The sequence below is a fragment of the Mustela erminea genome, chromosome 9, assembly GCF_009829155.1.
Source record: "Mustela erminea isolate mMusErm1 chromosome 9, mMusErm1.Pri, whole genome shotgun sequence".
Lineage (NCBI taxonomy): Eukaryota > Metazoa > Chordata > Mammalia > Carnivora > Mustelidae > Mustela > Mustela erminea.
In genome coordinates, this window is record NC_045622.1 from 17,260,744 (window position 1) to 17,275,353 (window position 14,610).

Sequence of the window (14,610 nt, forward strand, 5' to 3'; positions counted from 1 at the left end):
CTAAGAATGATTGCCTCACAAGGTGGATGTAAGGTGTCAACAAGATTCCTTAAGTGACATACCTACGACAGGGCCTGTTGAATAGCAGGAACCAGCCTATAGGAGTTCCTGGTCTTGTTTTTCTGAGATCACCATGAATTTCTTCAGGGCAGGACCAGAGCCCTCCAGATCACCTAAGCATTTCTCACCACGTTGAATTCACAGTTTAAAATAAACACGTACGGGCACCGGGGTGGCTCCGTCAGTTGAGCGTCAGACTCTTGATTTTGGCTTAGCTCATGATCCTGGCGTTCTGGGATTGAGTCCCACGTTGGGCTCCACGCTCACTGCTGAGTCTGCTTGAGATTCTCTCTCTCTCTGTCCCACTCCAGGCTCCTGTGCTTCTCTCAAATAAATGAATAAATAAATCTTCAAAATAAGGGACATATACATTTACATTTACATTTTTTGTAAATACATACATTTACACATACATTTACATTTTTTGATTGATTGATTGAGGTTGTCTCAGAGGGGTTCATTGTGACTGCGTGGTTGCACTTGAATTTAAAAAGTTGAGTATAGGGCGCCTGGGTGGCTCAGTGGGTTAAGCCGCTGCCTTCGGCTCAGGTCATGATCTCAGGGTCCTGGGATCGAGTCCCGCATCGGGCTCTCTGCTCAGCAGGGAGCCTGCTTCCCTCTCTCTCTCTCTATGCCTGCCTCTCTGACTACTTGTGATTTCTCTCTGTCAAATAAATAAATAAAATCTTTAAAAAAAAAAAAATAAATAAAAATAAAAATAAAAAGTTGAGTATAGACAAAACACTGTGGATTCAGTGGCACACGGATAATTAAGAATTGACTGGATTTGCCTTCATGTGGAGTTCATCAATTTCAAGTTACTTTACATTCATTTTCACAATAAGTTGAATTTCCCTTAAGTAACACAATCAAATTTCAAAATTATCAGAAAAGAAAGAAAAAAAGTCACCTATAATCTTATCACAGTCCTTCTTACCAGTTTGGTGTTTTTACTCCCAGTTGGAGGTATTCCAATATTCTTGATTCTAGGTAGAAAATAAGCTGCTTTCTCCATTTTACAGGTAGTGATACAGAGGCTCAGAGATTCAAGAAAACTGCTCAGTTTTACATCAGAAACCAGGATGAAGACACGAGAGAAAGGTTAGCTGTGTGGAGTGCTTCTCCCAGTGTGGTTCCAGCAGGTCTTGGTGGAGCAGCTCTCCCCGGGAACCACGGCTTTGAGTTTCCATGACGGATAAGAGTTAGAGCACAAGGCATTAGTAAGAAATTGCATTTCTTTATTTTCATTGCGTGTTTACTTGCCTTCTAGGATTGTGGCAAGGTTTCTTAACATCAACAGAAACGAGGGAACTTGCAAAGAACAAATGACTAGGGCGTTCAGTTGCATCTTTGCAAGGAACCTGGATTCGGTGAGATCATGGAGGCTTTGTTTGACCTTAAACAGCTTTGACAGTTGAAATTTGAGATTTTAACCCCTCCATAAGGCTGTTAAACCAGCCAGAAAATGTGGAGCATTTGAGAAATTCCACAGATCGAGGGGACACCAATGAACTGAAAGGAGCCCAAATGCTGGTGCTCCGAAAGCAGGTGCCGGGGAAGGGGGAGGAGTTGTGCCTGGGGCAGCAAGTCTCTGGAGCCCCCTCAATGAAGAGGCTCCTTGGTCTTCAGCTCTGCCCTTCCTGCCCTGCACTTCCCATAGAATGGATCTCTAGCACCTTGTTGTTTTGAAGAACAGTCAAGTAGAGGGGCGCCTGTGTGGCTCAGTCAGCTACGTGTCTGCCTTGGCTCAGATCCTGATCCTGGAATCCCCAGATCGAGCCCTGTGTCAGGCTCCCTGCTCAGCGGAGAGCCTGCTTCTCCCTCTCGTGCTCTTTCTCACTCTCTCTCATAAATAAAATCTTAAAAAAAAAAAAAAAGGTTCAAGGAGAAAATCATAACAGAGCCACCTCACTGTCCTGCATGGAATGCATGGACTAGTCTCCGTAGCGGGAAAGAGCCCATGGTGCCTGCCGAAGGCGCAAAGGCTTCGGAAGTGGATTCTGATGGTGTCACTAGGAGAATGCACCATGACTTGTTTTGTAGGTAGGTAATGGGGGTCAGAGAGGTGCTGGGTCTGCTCCTAACTAAGCAGTCCAGTGTGATTTGAATAATCCCACGTGCCCTATTTCAACAGACTGATCTGACACCACATTTGTCTGAGTTTAGTTTCCTGATTATAGCTGTCAAGAAGGGGGGGCATCTGGGTGGCTTAGTTGGAGGAGTGCCAGACTCTTGATTTTGGCTCAGGTCACGATCTGGGGGTCGTGGGATCGTCTGGGGCTTCGTGCTCACTGGGGAGCCTGCTTGAGATTTTCCTTTCTCCCTCTGCCCCTCCCGCCAACCCCTCCAAAAAAAAAGAAAAAAAAAAGTAAAAGAAGAAACTGTCAAGTAGGAGCACAGGTCTCTCGTCTATAAAGGGGATAGAGAAATGGCATAAACCCCAAACCCAGCGTCTGTTTCTTACCTACTGAGGCTGCGCTGGTAGCTCCCAGGGCTATTTGTACACAAGATCGGACTTTCGTGTTCCAACTGTTGTTCCCCAGCGGCTTCTTCTGTGCCCCTCTGGCTTCCTTGCCACCAACCGAGTCCCAAGGGTCCCAATGTGACCACCATAGGCCACTTTATCTAAATGTAGCTTAAGGATTATGGCAGCGAGTGGTCTTTCCCTACCTGAGGAACTCTGCCCCTGAATGGACATGGTCCCAGGTGGGCAGACATGAACATGGCCACTTTCTGATAGGGCAGCTGAGAGGTGACAGAGGGGAACCAGTCGGCTCACAGACACCCTGCGAGCACAACAGGACTGACCCCATGCCCCGAGTGCTCTCCCCGGTGAGGGTTCTCTACAGGATGAGGATGTGAGGTTGTGATCGTGACCTAGAACTCCAGGGGCTCATGGCCGGGGCTGTCAGAGGCTCTCGGCCTCTCTGGGGCCTTCCCTGTCTGACCCTCCAGAAAGCAGAGCTGAAGCTTGCAAAGAGATCGAGTTTCACGGGGGGCTGGAGTGGGAGGCGGGCAGGCCGGGCTGCAGCGGGTAATTTGTCTGGTTTACTAGGTCAGTATCCTGTCAGGGCTCACTGTGGTTTAAAATGATCGTGGAGCGGGTTTCTTATCGACAGAGGCCTTCTAAGCCCCTGGTATGTCGGCTCCTGCTTCCATCCTGCGGGGAGCTGCTTCTCCGGCACCTCTGCCGGCCCCGCTCGGGTCATGCGGGGCTCTGCGGGGTTTTCCGGGCTCACCCAGATGCACTGCGGCGTCAGGGCCTGGAGGTCCCGACTCGGGGCCGAGGCTGGCAGTCCTCGGCTCCTTTTCCGGTGAGGCATTTGGACACAACCGTCTTTTGGAAGAGCTTTTCACTTGATTTGTAAATGCCATCCCTTGTCTGGTATTCCTTCCCCCCCCCCCCCACCCCGTGTGTGAGCCCTACAGGGCAGTCACCCTCAGCCCCCTGTGGTCACCGTTCCCCTGAAATGGGTGACACTGGTCCGAACTTGGATGTTCTCTATGCGTAAAATACACACTAGATTTCCAAGACTCAGGGCAAAAGAAGAAGGTAAACTAGCTCATTACATTTTTTAAAAAATATTTTATTTATTTATTTGACGGATTACAAGGAGGCAGAGAGGCAGGCAGAGAGAGAGAGAGGAGGAAGCAGGCTCCCTGCCGAGCAGAGAGCCCCATGCGGGGCTCGATCCCAGGACCCTGAGATCATGACCTGAGCCGAAGGCAGAGGCTTTAACCCACTGAGCCGCCCAGGTGTCCCTCATTACATTTTTTAAAATATTAATTATGATGAAATAATAACATTTTAACTCTATTGGGTTCCATTAAAAACTTACCATTCGTTTCAGCAGTTTCTTTTTGTTAATGCAGCTACTGGAAAGAGGTGAACTTACACATGGGACTTGCATTCTATCTGTCGGGCGGTTCTGAGTTACCCCAATTTATTTTCTCTAAAATGCAGATCGCTCCTACTTCCCGCCTGACTAGCTTCTCATCTCCAGCAAGTTGCTTGCCTATACCTAGCTCTGGATTCTTGGCTTCATGCTAATAATGCTGCCTGCGCTTCGATATCCCATGAAATTTTATACGGGGTAGGGAATGCTTTGAAACGTGCGGCGCAGGCTGTAAGGAACTATGATTTTTATCAGGTGGTAGAGGCTGCCGTCTACAATAGGGAAGCCGGCGTGTCGAGGATTATTGCTCATCCTCCACTCTGTGCAGAGAGAGTCTGAGAGCCTTTTCCCCTCCTAAGAGTTAAGCACAGACGTTGGAGAGACTCCGACTATCTCTGAGTTAACAGTTCCCAGAATAGAACTGGGGAAGTAAAAACAAAAAGGTCATCGAACCGGGTAAGGAGACCAAGGGCTGCTGGCATTTCACTTCTTTTGTTCTCGTTCTTGGCCGTCAGAACAGAAACTGATGGGCCGTTGGTGGAGGGTGGCCTCTGCAAAGTGGCCTGATCAGATTCCTGAGCTTCGAGGTCATTGAGCAGGATCGCGACTGGCCGGAGCCGCGCTACTCCCTCCTGACCTTGAAAGGTGTGACAAGTGGACTTGGGTGCATTGCTCTGCCAGCCTCTGTTGACTCTGTGATGTACTGGGCATCGATCTTATCTTTGTGAGAATTTGGGGAGACAACAAAGGAGTAAGTAGAGGAAATGAGAAAAAAAAATCCACGTTTGATATTAATTAACGACGATAAAGGAGCAAGCCAGAAACAGAGAAGAACATAAAATACTCCTCCCTTCCTGTCCTTTGGCTCCTTTTTATCCTCGGAGTTCAGCATAGTCGCTGGCACTCCTGGTTTTCTGCAAATAAATGAATGAATGAGTTGTTTGTGTCAAAATAGACATATTCATTGGTAAAATAAAACCATTTTGGGTGTCGTGATTTATCTTCGCAATTCTCAAGAAAGCTGCCAGAAGATGTCAGGCATCCGTTTGGAGCAAAGTGGGATTCAAAAGGTACTTGATGTATTGACAATAAACTAGAGAAGGTGAACTCAGCCTACATTTACCCAATATCATAGATTTTTATGAGGGGTTGGAGAGAATTACTTCTCTTTTAACCGTGCAAACATATTTTTATATACTGTTATCTTTGTTAATATGATCTTTCTTTTCTGTTTTTTTTGCTTGGCTCCTTCCTTTTGCAGCCACCCTCGCCATTAACATCACCTTCTCCCATGTAACACATATTAATACCCAAATATATCTTTGCTCACTTTTCTCCATGCTCATGAAATCACAGACACACATCAGCTATATACAACATTCCTTTTGTCAAGGTATATTTTAGTTACACAGAATAAAATCATACTCCTTTCCTTATTCACTGATACTGCATGGAAACTGCACCAGGACACAGAGCTCCCCGTCATTCTTTTTCATGACTGTGTAATACTCCATCGTGCAGCACTAGCATCAGTTCCCAACTTTTTCCTTAGCAATAGGCATTCTCTTTGCTTCCAGGTTTGTTTGTCTGTTATTGACCTTTTGAAAAATATTTGTGCATATGCCTTCTTTCTTTTGTGTGGGTGTTTTTGTTTGTATTAGCTAAGTACCCAGGAATGAGATTACAGAGTATACATGCATTTTTCAATTCTGATAAATATTGTCACATTACTTTCTAAAAAGACTGAAGCAATTCTCATTTTCATCTGCTATATAAGAAGGTATTATTTTGCCCCATCTTCCCCCCTCCCCCGAAGGGTTTTTTTTTTTTTTTTTTTTTTTTTAAAGAAACACTTTACCAGTAGGATAGATATAAGTGAATAACTTATTGCTCTAGACCAGGAGTTGCAACCATTTTGGGGGGGATGGACTCTTTCTCAGAATATTGTTTGTTAATAAGCAAAATAAATTACATAGGATTACAAAGATATCTAATTATATTGAAATATAGATATCAAGTTTCCAAAAACCCCCAATTTATGATATAGACATAGATGTGTCTCTATTAACATATTAAATAGCAAAGTCTAGTTGCAGAGCTAATAGCTACCATAAATTCAAGGAAGTGATGACTATAGATGATATTTCAACATATATGCTCCAACTGTAACATGCTATGAAAATATCTGTGATTTATAGTGGAGACAAAAGTCATAGGTACTGCTGACATGACTGTGGTTTGTTGCTGGTGCTTGTGAGTGAAATATACACTACATTTCAGTTGGAAATTAATGAAACTAGAAATGTAATGTTTTCCTATCAAAGTTCACAGATTGCTCACTATTATCCTTAGGCTCCTTGGGGCTTCTCTGTACCCCAGATTAGATATGGATCCCTGCTCTAGAGTCTCGGAGAAGAGGCTCTAGAGATCATCTGATTCCACTATTTCATTTTACAGAAGAGCGAGACAGTGCCCTCGAGTCTGGACCCTGACCAAGACCTGAGTTCAAATCTCCTGGCTCCTTACCTCGTATTTTTTCACCATAAATTTCACCTCTCTCTAGGGAGGCCCATCCCAGCAGATGAAGTTGCCTTAGTCTCTTCTCCTTGGCTCCAAGTCCTGGTTAGACCAGCAGTTGAAAAACGATGGCTTATGGGGGCCAAATGCAGCTTACTGCTGTTTCTTGTAAATAAAGTATTACCAAAGCACAGGGGCGTCCATCTGTTTACATATTGTCATGGCGAGTTCCTGTTACAATGGCGGAGCTGAGGGGTCGCCACCGACAACAGAGCCTACAGTATTTACTCTCTGGCCCTTTGCAGGAAAAGTTCGCCAGCCCCTAGCTTAGACTCACCCGTGATGTGTATTCTCACCACCACTGTACCTCAAGGCTGCCCCTCCCAGCTGTGGAGCTGGGGGGCACAACAGGCCTCTTGTCTTAGAGACTTTGCATATACTGTTCCCTCTCTCAAGAATACTGAACACCCAGCCCCAACTCCTGTGATGTCACTACTTCCAAGAAGCTTTCCCTGATCGTCCCCTTCCTCAAGCCTGCTTTATGTGCCCCTAACGGCATCCCTCTAGTGCCCTGTGATCCCCTTGGCTAACACTGGCCATGTTTACCTCTTGTCGTCTAGGTGCCTGTGTGTCTCTCAGACTAGATAAAATCTCCCTGAGGATAGGGCTTGTGTTGGCCTTGTTCACTGATATACCCCCAGCGTCTGCTCTATGGAGATGCTTGAAACGTACTTGTGCAATGAATGAATGAGTGAACGAATGAATCAAGTAGCTGAAGTTTATCCTCAGTGCCCCTTACTTCACCACTTTTTCATCCTTTCGTCTTTCCATTCAGGGACAATCTGTCACCGTCCTGCTGTCCTTTAGATGGGCTCCCTATCATTCCCTTCTATGATGGAAATGGGCTTTCAGGAAATAACCTGATAAACTCATTCTCAAATGCCTGCTACAGATTAATTTAATTTAAATGCCCTGAAAGCTAAAATCTTGTCTCCGTTATTTGCCCAGCACAGTACGTGGCACAAAGGTGTTTAAGGGATATTTTCTGAATAAATTAATGTTTGTGGTAGCTCAGATTTGCTCTAAACCAAAGGAATACATCGAATTGTGGAATTTATGGTGCAAGAGGCCAAGTTGGGAAATATTTTCGGACATAGAATGTCTCCTTTTGTGTTTCTAAACTGTCACTAATTCAAAGACTTCCCCCTCCACTTAACGCTAAGTGGTAGGCTGGCATTTCAGGTGAAGGAGGGAAGCAGGTGGAAGGAAATGCCTGAGGAGCATGGATTAGGAGAGCTATAGAAAACCCAGGGAGGAGCTCTTGGGTGGCTCAGTGGGTTAAGCCTCTGTCTTCAGCTCAGGTCATGATCTCAGGGTCCTGGGATCGAGCCCCACATGGGGCTCTCTGCTTGGCAAGGAGCCTGCTTCCCCCTCCCTCTCTCTGCCTGCCTCTCTGCCTACTTGTGATCTCTGTCAAATAAATAAATAAAAATTAAAAAAAAAAAAAAAGAAAGAAAAGAAAACCCAGGGAAGGTGAGTTTTTGTGAGAAATTCTGCTCTCTTTGTAGCTCCCATATCTAGAAATTCTTTCAACACCTAATATACAAGAGGAAACTTTTTCATGTTTATGGGTACTCTCGACAGCCCACTTCTGACCCCCAGTTCCAGCTGTGCTCTGGGGCCACTCTCATTAGCTCTGGATAAGAGAGTGTGCTCAGGGACCTGAGTCACTGAGGTGCCGTGTGACTAGAAGACTCCCTCCCAAGGCCAAGGCCCCATGGTGCCGGCCATCCACACTTCCTTTCACCAGAGTCTTCGGAGGCTCTCAGTGCCTGCACTCTGGGCTGCTCCTGGCCACGCAGGCTGCTGGGAGAGGCCACTGTGACTCTCAATGTCCTGTTTTTTCCCATACTGGGCCTCTGTCTTTCTCCAGTGCCCTGAGCCTGTCCTGGTCAAGAGACCTCACTCTCCCTCCGAAGTGGCAGAGAAGTACGAAATCTCTCAGCAATGCTCCCAGAACTTCCACAACCTCCAAGACGGCTGGAGAGTGGATCGGGTTCCTGTCGTAGACTTTTCCCAGCTGTTAGCTCTGAGAGAGCCCGTGGTATTGAGAAGGGCAGGTGGGGAAAGTGAGAAAAATGGTGAACGTGGCCTCGCACATCTTTGCCCTCTTTGGACTGTGGCTGGGAGGGATAAGGTAGATTAGTGAATAGCGAGCTTCTTCCCGAAGTCATCGATTGGGTGGAGAGGATACCTTGGATTCTATTTTGATTTAAGTCCTCTTGGGTGGAGAGGATACCTCGGATTCTATTTTGATTTAAGGCCTCTGGCTCTGCGGGCTTCTAATACCAGGGCACTTTCCTTCCCGGTCCCCTGCCCCCTTATCCAGCCCACTTAAGAAGATAATCTGTTCTTTCTGGACTCCCGGTAGTTCTAGTCCCTTCCCCTGCTTGAGAATCCATGCAGAATTATCTCAAAATTCTTTTTTTTTTTTTTTTTTTTAAGATTTGATTTATTTATTTGAGACACACACACAGAGAGAGCATAAGCAGAGAGGCGAGGGAGAAGCAGACTCCTTGCAGAGCGGGGAGCCCGACGCAGGGTTCGATCCCAGGACCCTGGGATCACAACCTGGATCTGAAGGCAGACTCTTAACTGACTGAGCCACCCAGGCACCCCAACTGTGCCGATTATCTGAGGTCATTCACTGGGCAGCCAGTCCACCTGAGCCTGGACCCCTGAGGTCCTCCTAACACGTCTGGTGTGGCCTGCGAGGCGACATCCATGGCGTGTGCCGAAGATGGGCCCTTGGCCCTGGGCATGCCTGTAGCTAGTCAGAGCAGGAAGCTCACGTAAGAGCCACAGACATCTTCGTCCACCGGGCAGCTACATATCCCTTCTTTTCTGGAACGTACCACCAGCGCAGGGATGGATTGTGACGAATATTTGGCCTCAGGCAACGCTGGAGCCTAGGGACTGCTTTAGCTGCATGTGTGTTTTCTCACAGAATTATAAAGCCCGGCAGCTCCCGGAGCCAGAGGCTGCAGAGAGTTTCTGTGTTTCTGGACTATTCATTAGTGATTACATACCCCCCCGAACACCTGCAGGACAGATTCATAAAGCGAGCATTCATGGACTTTGGCAAGGCCTTCATGGGAACTGTGGAGCATGGACCGCGGTCATTGTATCTCCAGATAAAAACATTCTCTTACCAAGGAGGCCTCTGAAAATAGAAGCAGGCTGCAATTTCGGTTGGGCACCACGGGGTATTAAAAAGAAAAGTGTTACTTCACCTCGCCTCTTTATAAAGTCAGCTCGCCGCGGGGCTGCAGCATTCCTGGGCAAACTCTCTTTCAGGACCCTTCGGGGAGTGAGAAGAGGGGAGTGGTGGGCACTGCATTGATTGGGACAGAGGACAGCCCGGCCATCGGGGCCTCGGGGCCTGGTCTCCTGCAAGTTACAGTGATTTACAGCAGGATAACAGGACATACGGAGCCTGGGTGGCCTTCTGTGTAATCCTGGGTGACAGATTGCTGCTGCCACTTATAAAAACGGTACCATAATTAATCCAAAAAGGCCAAGAATAATAAATAGCCATCACAAAAATAACATCTCGATAACAAACTCCGGTGGTGACGTTTAGCAGGATTCTCTTTCACCTTTTATTTTATCTTATTTTATTTTTCCTTTCCAACGCTCACTATGAAAATGACAAGATGGCCGTGGCTGGTGCAGGAAGGCTCTGGAAATCTGGGCTGGATCACAGTGGCTATGTCTGAGCCGAACCCGCAAAGCCAGGAGTGCCCTCAGAAGGACCGTGGGGACCATTTTATAAAGGAGGGGGGCTGAGATTTATCTGGGCGTCTGAAAGCCCAGGTTCCGGAAAACATAACTAATATTTTGTCTACAGGGGCACCATGAAGTTTATGTTGATTCACTGTCCGATGAAACTGGCAGGCCTGGATCATTCAGCAGGGTTTTTCTTGCGTGACGGTGGGTGGGTAGGTGGGGCCGGGGGGTGGGGAGCACCCGGCCTGGGAGGGCTCTGGATCTCCCCTCTGCTCTGCCTGTGTAGACAGCCTCCAGTAGTCAATTAGCCTCCTGAAGTGCCTCATTCTCAGATAACAGCTTATCCGCTAGGAGAAGCGATGTTCACAGTATGTTTGATCCTCACACATATAAACACACATCGTCACAGACTCATTTAGGTTAGAAAGGAGTTTTAATGGGACATCTGGCTCTCTTCCACTACTTCTTGTCAAGGCGAAGTGGGTTCCCTTATGGATATCCTGTAGCCACCACAGGCAAGGCTAGAATCTGGGGTTACATGGAAATATTTTTTTGTCTCTTGTTATCGATTCAACTGGTACCAGGGAGCAAAAATAAAATGGTTGAACCTGAGAAAGGACAGCCAGAATTTCCGTGTGTATCATCTCCCTGAAGGGCGGAGAAGGCTTTCGTGCTGGGCAGATAAGGGAAGCTAGGAGTCCTACGGGAGAGGACAATTGGTGATGGTGATGGACTTGACTTACAGGCCTTTGTAAAAATCCTGCTCTTTGCCTGAAGGAGCAGCAGAGCACGAGGTGGCTCAGGGTGTGCACTGTAGAGTGGGACTGCCCGGGTTGGAATCCCAGCTCTGTTACAAATTACCTGTGCAAACTTGGGCCTGGTTCTTCACCTCTCCGTTTCTTTGGGTTGAAGTAACTTCCTCATCTGTAAAATGGCATCATATAGTTGTAAACCTCAGTGGGTTCTTGCAAGTCTTAAGCAAATCTTTAAAGAGGGCCCGGCTATACTGATGCTGTCACTAGTTAAATTAGCCAGATCACTGGCTATGGCTAAAGGATGGTTTGCATCATTCCTTACATCCTTAGGAATGACGGCTCTGCTCCATGTTTCACGATCACAATTATTAAGCACTTACTGTGTGCCATGGACTGTGCCTCCCTCTTTTATAGAACAGCCCTCTATTTTACAAAGGAGAACGCCGAAATGAGAGAGAGTGATTCACCACATGGTGAATCAGTAGTAGTCTGGAGTTTGATCCAGGTGCACCGCAACAACCCTGGTTTTAATTAATAAGCTATCCCACTTGCATTGGCTTCAGAAGAGTCAAAAACTACAACAGATTTTATTTTCCATCCTTTTCTAGCTGTTCTTAGTGTCCTAATGAATACTTCTGAAAGCACGATATAGGCAATGCCTGAAAGTTAGCAAAGATGCGTGTCTCTGGGCAGACCCCCAGCAGAGGCAGGGAGCCCCCCATTCTGCAGTTATTCCAACCCGAGTTCAGAGCCTGCCGCTGTCCATTATATCCTAAATCTCAGTGTTCTCTTTAGTAAAATGGGGATAAAAGAAACCCCCTACCTTGAAAGGCATTTTCTATATTTACATAAAATAATACGTGTTAAAAAACCTGCTATATGTTTCGTTCTCAGTAACCATTTTATGACTGTTAGCGAAAATCAACTCATTGACGATCTCAGTGGATTGTATTGGGGGGGGAGTAGGAGCTGATGAATCGAATGAGAAAATTTAATCGGCTGCTGAATCATCCAACACATTGAAATGAAATAGAAATATTTCTGACTCCTGGTGTCCATACATAAGCAAAGCTGTATTTAAAGAACTATTATTTAATAGTTCAATGTGTGCAGAAGTCCATAAAATCAGGTCTCTGCCACACCTACTTTTTCCTCACGGCAGGGCTTTTTTGTTTTGTTCTAGATAATTCCCTGAGCTTCCCAGTATATTTTGCATGGAGGTAGGCATGATCTGCGATACTTGAAAAGAGCAACTAGATTTTATGAGACGATTTCTTATTATCCTGTTGGTGTCACCTGTTAGTCTGCAGCTGGATTGGGCTCTGTCCACGGCAGGAATGGAGAAGGTTGTCAGTTACCTAATAATGACGAAGCTCTGGATAATTTAGGCGGCATAAAAAGCTTGCTCTTTTCTGGATGATCTGGTTAATTATCTGGTTAAATTAGGTTAAAACCTTTTTGTCAGGGGGGTCTCTAATTATCTGGAAAACCAGGTAACTGTGTCCTTTTAAGAGCCTTTAGGCTTGAATTATTCATCGACGAAACCCAGCATCCCGGGAAGACACCCAATTCTTCACCTGCCTTTTTGTGCATAGATTTGGACGGAGTCTCTTGAGCTGTTCTATTTACAGCTTCTTGTAGATGCAAAATATTCAAACCAACTCCATTTTTTTTTTTTTCTTATACAAAAGAGAGATCCAACTTTGAGCTGTGAGGATGCTGGTGCTCAACTTGGAAGATCGGTAGCAAATTTTCCCAAGAGACACAAACAAACACATACATAACTGGAATATCAATGAGGTCTTTTTAGAGGCGACTGCATTAAAATGCAAGGCAGCAGATAATGAGATAAGCAGCAAGTTACAGGTTTCTTAATTCTAGCGTGAAAGGAGAGAGGGGGAAAAAAAGCAGAACAGAAAACCCCCCATAAAGTAGCTTAGCAAAAGGATCTCCTGGGCTTAATGTTCAGTGTGCTTGGGGAGGGAGTTAGGGGGTGTTTTCACCAGCCATCTCAGTGACATAAATGGAAGTGGAAGGAGTTGTCTTAGAGGTTACAGGAGAGAGATTAAAACAATGCTCTGTTTGGAGGTCCTGGTTTACTTCTATGTCCCACCTCTACTAGCATATTTCTGGTTCCAATAAAGGACATCTCTTCTAGGTATAGCTTGACTCTTTCCTGGCTATTCTGGGGAAAAATTGGTACCATTTCTTGAGCATAGATGATGTACCAGGCATAGTCCTGGAAGCTTTGATTTCATTTACAGCACCCTTACAATAGCCCTGCGGGATGATGTGATTGCCCTCTTGTGATAGCTGGAGAGACAGGCTTAAGAGTTGTTGGGAATCAGACCCAGTTTACTTGGGCTCCCAGGCCAGGCTCTTAGTCATTGCTGCATTCAGAGCCACCGGAATTATGCCTCAACAAATGATCTATCTGCCAGGCTTCAGTGTGGCCTAGAAAAGAAACAGAATAAGGATTATTCCGGAGCTACTTAGTGGAGGTGCAATGGCTAGCTGTTGCCTTCAAGCTGTGTGGCTTTAAGCAAGTTACTTCACGTCTCTGAGCTAGTCCTCGCTGGTAAAACTGAGATAAGGATATGTATTTTTCAGGGCGTGTTTTGAGTCTTAACTAATGTAACTGAAAGCACAAGAATACTTATTTCATGTTTAAAAAATAAAAACCAGGGGTGCCTAGGTGGCTCAGTGTGTTGGGCCTCTGCCTTTGGCTCAGGCCATGATTTCAGGGTCCTGGGATCCAGCCCAGCACTGGGCTCTCTGCTCAGCAGGGAGTCTGTCCCCACCCCCCCCACCTCTGCCTGCCTCTCTGCCTACTTGTGATTTCTCTCTCTGTGTCAAATAAATAAGTAAAATCTTTAAAAAAAATAAATAAAAAGATAAAAAATAAAAACCAAACCCACCAGACCAGAAAACAAGATCATGCGTCCAGGAGGAAATCAGGCTACGTATCCACATAAGTTGAAGTAACTTCCTCTTTTCAGCAAATGGTGTTGGAAAAACTGGACCTTCACGTGTAAAGGAACTGGGCCACTTGGCTTACACCCTACACAGAAATTAACTCAAAAGGGATTAAAGACTTCAGTGTAAGACCTGAAACCACAACACTCCTAGAAGAAAACTTAGGTGGGTAAGCTCCTCAACATCCGTTCTGGTGATGATTTTTTGGACTTGACACTAAAAGCATAAATCAAGAAGCTGAACTACACCAAACTAAAAATCTTCTGCACAGCCACAGAAAGCATCTACAAAATGAAATGACAGTCTACTGAGTGGGTGAGAATATTTGGCAATTGTATATCTGATAATGGGTTAATAGCCAAAATATGTAAAGAACTCATATAACCCAATGGCACAATACCAAGCCATCGGATTTAAAAACGGGCAGAGGACCCGGATAGACAGTTTTCCAGAGAAGACATGCAGATGGCCAAGAGGTACATGAGAAGGTGCTCAGCAGCTCTCATCGTCAGGGAAATGCGAATCAAAACTGCTGTGACACGTCACCTCACACCCGTCAGCACAGCTATTATGAGAAACAGAAGAGATAACGGGCGTCGGTGAGGATGCGGAGAAAA

General features: G+C 45.9%; 1 long non-coding RNA gene across 1 annotated transcript in view; it reads left to right on the forward strand.

Moving 5' to 3' along the window:
• LOC116599335 overlaps window positions 1–14,610 on the forward strand; it is a 41,419-nt gene that overhangs the window by 12,383 nt on the left and 14,426 nt on the right. The window contains exon 3 of the long non-coding RNA XR_004289317.1: window positions 1,083–1,161. This is a non-coding gene — a long non-coding RNA (uncharacterized LOC116599335). The remainder of the gene's footprint in view (window positions 1–1,082; window positions 1,162–14,610) is intronic.